This window comes from Sceloporus undulatus, chromosome 4 (assembly GCF_019175285.1).
Source record: "Sceloporus undulatus isolate JIND9_A2432 ecotype Alabama chromosome 4, SceUnd_v1.1, whole genome shotgun sequence".
NCBI lineage: Eukaryota > Metazoa > Chordata > Lepidosauria > Squamata > Phrynosomatidae > Sceloporus > Sceloporus undulatus.
This window is the reverse complement of record NC_056525.1, coordinates 22994992-23002350: the sequence shown is the minus strand read 5'-3', so window position 1 is coordinate 23002350 and position 7359 is coordinate 22994992.

Genomic DNA, 7359 nt, shown 5'->3' with positions numbered 1-7359 from the left:
CAAAAAATGTTTTTAGAGCCTGTAGATTTTTAAATATAAATAATTCTGATGAAGAAATTATACAGGCGTTGCACTGGAAAACATCCTTATCATCTCTGGAAATTGAGTTTTATTTTACTTATAAGCTTTATCTGTTGTTTGTTAGTCTTCATTTTCCTATAAGTTAGTTTTCTTTTTGAGGACAGGTTTATTTTTGCTTTCTTTCTTTTCTCTTTTTGTCTGCACAAATTTAAATTTGCTGCAAACTGTTTCTTGGTCTCTTCCTGGAAGGTGTTGCTTGTTAAAGGGCTCCACAAGAAAGGAAAAAAGTATCAGAAAGTATTGAGACTTTCCAGTTTTTAATTTTTTTTCTGCATATCCCCAAGTTTGCATCTAAATGCATCTAAATGCTTCTTGAAATGGCCTGCATTTCCCTATTCTTCCTTTCACTGTCCATGTGTCATGTCTAGACTCATGCAACATTTCAGAAATTGATTTTCAGCAATTTCCACCGAGATTCTTTATTATTCAGGAGTTATCAAAGTGTCAAAATGTTTTAGCAATATTAAACCAATTGAGCTTTATATTCATTTTGTTTTAGTGCAGACATTTCCCTTTCCCTTGTATCATCTATTTGAAACTGTATCCTGAAAACAATAACTGTATTATTATGATGGTGACTGTCTTAGCTAGTTTTGGAATAATGCAAACACACCGTCAAGTACAGTGGACTCTTGGTATCTGCTGAGGTTTGGTTCCAGGACCCCTTGTGGATACCAAAATTTGGGGATGCACAAATCCTATTGAAATACAATGGCTTAGCAAAATTACATCCCTTATATAAAGTGGCAAAATCAAGGTTTGCTTTTTGGAATTTATAGATTATTTTTTGAATATTTTCAAGCTGTGGATGCTTGAATCCACAGATAAAGAATCCATGGACATGGAGGGTCAACTGTAGAATGACATTTCCTTTCAAGAAATACTGGGATAAATTCAGCTGACCTGGGATGTTGGAATGAAAGTGTTTGATAATGCTAGGAATTTCCAGGAAAAACCACAGGATGAAGTAAATGTTTCATCCATTTCCAAAATAAGGGAACAAAAGCTGGGGCTTTAAGAGTCCTCCCCACTGCATCTGCAGAGCCTCAAAGACCAAATAAATAAATAAATAAATAAATAAATAAATAAAAATAAAAAAAAAAAGAGAGAGAGATTTTTAAAAAATCCATTAAGGAACATCGATTATTCTTATTTACAGCATTGTTGGCCAGTTGGAGTGGGCTGTGAAGAAAATATATTCTGATCCCCCTCTCCCTGGTACCATTGTCTCTCATACAACCCTAGGTAGAATCTCATTTTGTTCCTTGCACAACACTGTACTGTACTGTTCTGCCCTGTTCCAATACCTGGTATGCCAGGTCAGGATTGTTCCAGGCCCTGAGATTTCAACACCAAAACTTGAGGCCTTGTGATGTCACAGGGATGAACCCTGGTGCTATCATTAAGCATCATCAATCACAATTACACAGAGTATGCTATTCAAGCAAAAAAGAAGTCTAACAAATGATGAACATAAATACACAGACAACAGACAACATAAATACACCAGACAACAAAGGAAGACTCACAATTTCCATCTTTTATGCAACCATTCAAGCAAAAAAGAAGTCTAACAAATGATGAACATAAATACACAGACAACAGACAACATAAATACTCTTCAAGGGAGCACAATATCTCTGAGATTCCTCCCTCTCACTCGGAGACCTGGAGAAGAGGGTTCAGGCCCCAAGATCTGAAAATCCTTCTCAACATTCTGGTTGTGACATCTTGCTTTCTTCGTCTCCAAAATGTTGGGAGGTAGTCTCCTTTTAAAACATTTAAGGGGGTGCTTGCTCTGGGTTGCAAAGTTCCTGCTGCTGAAGTTCAGCAACCTCAGCCCAGGGGATACACACACAGAGGAAATTAAGGCAGCTGGTGCAGTAGGAGCATCAGGAGCAAACTACCTATTGCTTGGAACAAAATTACTTTTCTGGACTTTAACTGGTAGCATCTACCAGCCAGCATGGCCACTGAGAACTATAGTCCCCAAAGGTAACGTTTCAAGTTCTGATACTGTCTCAAAAAATGGAGCCAAAACATGGCTAGTAGTAACTGATTGATCTGCCTTGCACAGATTTCTCTAGTTCCTTTTTAAGTTATTAAAGCAAGAGATCATTACCACATTCTATGGCAGTGGTTTCCACAAATTCAATGGTGGAGTGAAGTTCACCCTCCAGATATTGTTAGATTCAGTAGTCATTACCCCCAACCATCCTGGCCAATAGTGAGACATAGGAACTGTAGCTCAAGAACACTGTGAGGACCACCAGTTCCCTGCAACTACATAAACTGTGTATCGTTGAAGAATTTTGACAAAGCATTATGGCAATGCCCAGTTCATGGTTGAGTTTCAAGCCTATGTTAAGGAATCTGAGCATACAGCAGTGGGTGGTGGTAATATATCATAAAATATATGCTGTTGTGTAAACTCCCTAAATAACAGTGGCAGATAATTAAATACCAAGTGCAAAATTGTGTACAAAATTAGATATGGCAAAGCCATTGCTCAACTCCCCTTCCCCATGAGGACAAATGAGAACTGCTCTCACTATGATGCAAAAATATGATCTGTATTAGCCCAGAGCGAAGCTAGAGTCTCAACTAAGGAGCTTATCACGCAGGACCCTTGGGCAGGATCGGGGAGGAACAGAAGAGGGCAGGATGGGAACAAAATGGGGGCTATCACCCCTTCTGTTCCATCCCGATAACATCCCAGGGGTCTGTGCAATAAGCTCCTAAGATTTAAATCATCTTGAAATTCTCTAAGGGGCTATCCAGGCCAGTCTGAAAGGCTGGCCTGTGGGCAGAGTCAAGGTGCAGTGTCCTGATGATGCAAGTGCTAACTCCATCCCCGGGGTGCCATGATGGTGCATGCTGCTCCAGACAGTGTGCACCATCATGACACACCTCCAGCACTGCAGCGCTGAAGGGGCACCATACATCCATGCCGCCGTGACTATGGCGCCCTTTGGGGGGTGCAAAAAGAAGCCACTTTTTATGGCTCATTTTTGCGCCCCCCAGAAGCCAGATCAGGGCTGCAGCGTGAGGTTGCTCCGATCCCAATCTGGCCAGGAAAAGGGTAGCTGCAGGCCACCCCTTTGGGGCAGTCTGTATAGCCCCTAAGACATTCCTGATTGCTGAAAAGACTTGGAGAATACTTCTCTTTGATATTATCAGAGACTGTAAAAGTTACTTTTTGGACTGTATTTCCCAGATTCTCCTGGAGAATTCAGGACGTTGTGGGCCAAAAAAGTAACTTTTCCAATATATAATGTATATAATTGCAGTTATACAGCCAATATGTTGGGTATATACTGCAGAAGAGCATGATTCCTTTAGAAGGGTATTATTCTGATACGCTGAGGACTGTCATTTTGTGCATTATTTTCTAACAGGTTTTTTAAAAGTCTTAATTTACAAATCTGTTTTCTGAACCATGCATCTATGTGGAAATGTCTTTGGAGTAATCTCTGGCTGCTGTCCTGTTAGGGACATACATGTACATACCTTTCCTTTACACATGTGCATGCCCTTTTTTTGGGTGCTGCAGGGATTGATATTCCCTTCCTACCTCTAATGGTTGCATAAAAGATGGAAATTGTGAGTCTTCCTTTGTTGTCTGGTTGCATGACAAGCAACACTGTTGAAATTCCCTCTTCTACACAATCATTAATGATACAGGTACCTCTCTCCAGTTTTCCGTTTCGGAACCCTAGTGGAGATTGGGCAGGATCACAGAAGCATTTCCCCATAGCCAGAGGTGAAATGATAATATCAATGCTGAGACTCTGACATCCTCTGAAAATATTTCTTTTTTTCAGTGCAATAAGTCTGAAGAGAAGGGGGTGTGGGGCATTCTGTTTTTGCTTCTAGTACAAGAGAGGAATTGTGTGGCCTGACAGATATTCTTGGACTGCAATTCCATCCACACTAGCTACAATAACCAGTGGTAGGGACACTGTTTTATCTGCCATGGCTCAAAGCTAGGGAATTTGCCATAAGGGAATTAGGGTTGCCATAAATTTGAAAGGGCTTGAAGGCACACATCATCAACAAATATATACAAAATTTCAAAGCAATGCTCTCACCATGAGATTATATAATCTCATGCTGAGGACAGGAGAGGAGGGGCCAGTCCTGGAGATTTAGGGCCAGATTCTGATAACTGGGAATACTAGATGAGACCAAGTGCTGCTTTACGACTTCAATAAAGCTTCTGCACTATGTGTTCATACTTCAGACTGGGAGTTTCTAAGGTTTGCTTTTCCTCATCATATCTTCAGTTTAATGTTTGCTTCAGATATCAAAGACACTTGAGATCATGCTTCCTGTGTCTGACATTAATTTTAAGTATCAAACACTGGGTTTCTCTTCTCTGTGCTCATAGCACATTATCCATATTTTATTTTATTAAAAATATCATTTGACTTGGTTTACTCACTGATTTATACTTACATATCTCACAGTCAGTCTATCCAGCACATCTGAATGAAAAGGATAAAACAAAGATCACATTGAAAAGGCAGGTTTTGAAGAAGGATTTAAAGAATGGTAGAGAGTTCTTAGTTTAAATTTGTAGTATAGCTGATGCTTTGACATAGCTAATTCTCAAGCTCAGAATATGAATGGGGATATAAATCCTGACTTAGCTTGTTCTTGTGTGGCAAATGAGAAAATGAAGAAGAAAAAGCTCCCTGTAAGAGACAGGAAGGTTTTTTTTATAGTCTTAGAGTTTTTACACATCTGCAAGACTGATTTTTGGAGATTGTGTACAGCATGGAAATTAAAGTTGCAATAAATGTTGTTTTGTGTTGCTGCTACTGAACAAGTAACAGCACTGGATGAGTTGTTGGCATCTTTTTAATTAACCAGCCTATCTTTTTCTCTTTGTTTTCGCTTCCCTCCCTCACTCTGTGTGTATACTTAGCAATACAAAGGGGGGAAATGCTAGCACATGCAAAATGCACAGTATGACCAGTCTTGATTTTGAGGCACTGAGGCTACTTGTCTTGCTCAAAATCTCACCAGCTGCAAAAAAATTTTTTTGTTGTATATCCTTATCTCGGAGCTGGGGGAGAGGGATGACATTTTGGATTACAACTCCCACAACCCATCAGCTAGTAGGAGCACGCAGGGATTCTAGGAGCTCTGGTTTCTAAGGGTAACCCTTTTGGCTGGGGATAATAATAATAATAATAATAATAATAATAATAATAGTTTATTCTTATATACCGCTATTCCTTATACAAGATCATAGTTAAAACAAGTACAGTTAAAAACAACATTAAAACAAGAAGAATAACGATAAAAACAACAATATCAACATCTAAGACCATATAAAAACATCAATTCCCACAAAATACCAAATCAATAAAACAACAGAATAATACAACTCAAGCTCATTGGGGGAAAGCTTGGTGGAAGAGGAAAGTTTTTAGCATCCTCTTAAATCCCTCAAGGGAGGTGACGGTGCGGAGCTTGACGGGCAGGGTATTCCATAGTCTAGGGGCTGAGGTAGAAAATGCCCTCTGTGTTGCACTATAATGTGCACTCGGAATAGACAGAAGATGTTTCCCACCCGACCTGAGAGTGCGGGGCGGATTATACGGGGAGAGGCGGTCCTCCAAGTTCCCTGGGCCCAAGCCATTTAGGGCTCTTTAGGTAATAACCAACACCTTGTATTGCGCTCGGTAGCGAATGGGCAGCCAATGGAGGTGTTATATGACTGGCCCTGGGGCATCCAGTGACCAGTCTAGCAGTCATATTCTGCACCAATTGTAGCTTCTGAGTTTGGTACAAGGCATAATGTAGAGCGCATTACAGAAATCCAAACGAGAGGTTACCAGAGCATGTACCACGGTTTCAAGGTCAGCCCGGCCCAGGTAGGGACACAGCTGGCGTATCAGCCGAAGCTGATAACAGGAGCTCCTGACCTTCGTGTCCACCTGGGATGTAAGGTGGAGCGACGAGTCCAGAAGCACCCCCAGACTGCGAACTGTGTCCTTCACGGGGAGCGTGACCCCATTCAGGACAGGTGGAACAATTTCCTTCCCCGGACCAGGATAACCTATCACCAGTACTTCCGTTTTCTCCGGATTCAAACTGAGTCTGTTTTCCCTCATCCAGCCCATTACTGACTCCAAGCAGGCATTTAGAGGAGAGATGCCATCCTTAGTCACTGCATCAGTCGGAGACACAGAGAAAACTATTTGGGTGTCATCAGCGTACTGATAACACCGCACCCCATGCCTCCGGATGATCTCTCCCAGCGGCTTTATGTAAATGTTAAATAGCATGGGGGACAAAATCGCTCCTTGAGGGACCCCAGATGTAAGGGCCCTCCTATCGGAGCGACAGTCCCCCAGCTCCACCATCTGGAATCTAGCCAAGAGGTAGGAACGGAACCACTGCAAAGCAGTGCCCCCAATTCCCAACTCCCTCAGGTGCTCCAGAAGGATACCATGGTCGATGGTATCGAAGGCCGCTGAGATGTCTAAGAGCACTAACAGGGACACGCTACCCCTGTCCATGCCCAGACGGAGGTCACTGACTAAGGCGACCATGGCAGTCTCAACTCCATAGCCCGCCCGGAAGCCAGTTTGAAATGGGTCCAGAAAATCAGCCTCATCCAAGATCCCCTGGAGCTGGAAGGCAACTGCCCTTTCGATCACCTTCCCCAGAAATGGTAACAGCGAGACAGGCCAATAATTGTTCCGAATTAGAGGGTCTAGGGAGGGCTTTTTCAACAAAGGTTTTACTATGGCCGTCTTCAGAGTAGATGGAAACTGCCTTTCCCTAAGAGATGAATTAATAATGCGGTGTAACATCTCTGTAACAACCGCTCCCCCTTGAGCTGTTAACCATGTAGGGCAGGGATCAAGAGAACAAGTCATCTTCCTAACACTCCAAAGGATCTTGTCCACATCCTCAGTACTAACAGACTCAAATTGATACAGTATAACCAAGTCCACGGAAGCTCTGGATGCCTCTACTCTAGGATTTGAACTAACACTGGCGGCGAGATCAGCTCTTATCCGAGAGATTTTATCCGCGAAGAAGTTGTTAAACTCGTCACAGCAGGCCTTGGATGGTTCCAAAATAGGGTTCAGGGCGGGAGGGAGTTGAGTGAGCTCCCTCACAACCCTGAACAGCTCTGCCGGACGCGATTCCGCGGACGCAATACGTGCAGAAAAGAACAAGTTCTTCGCTGCACTTATTGCCACTCCGTAGGCTCTCAAATGCTGGATGGCCATCTGACGGGGATGCTTTGATTGT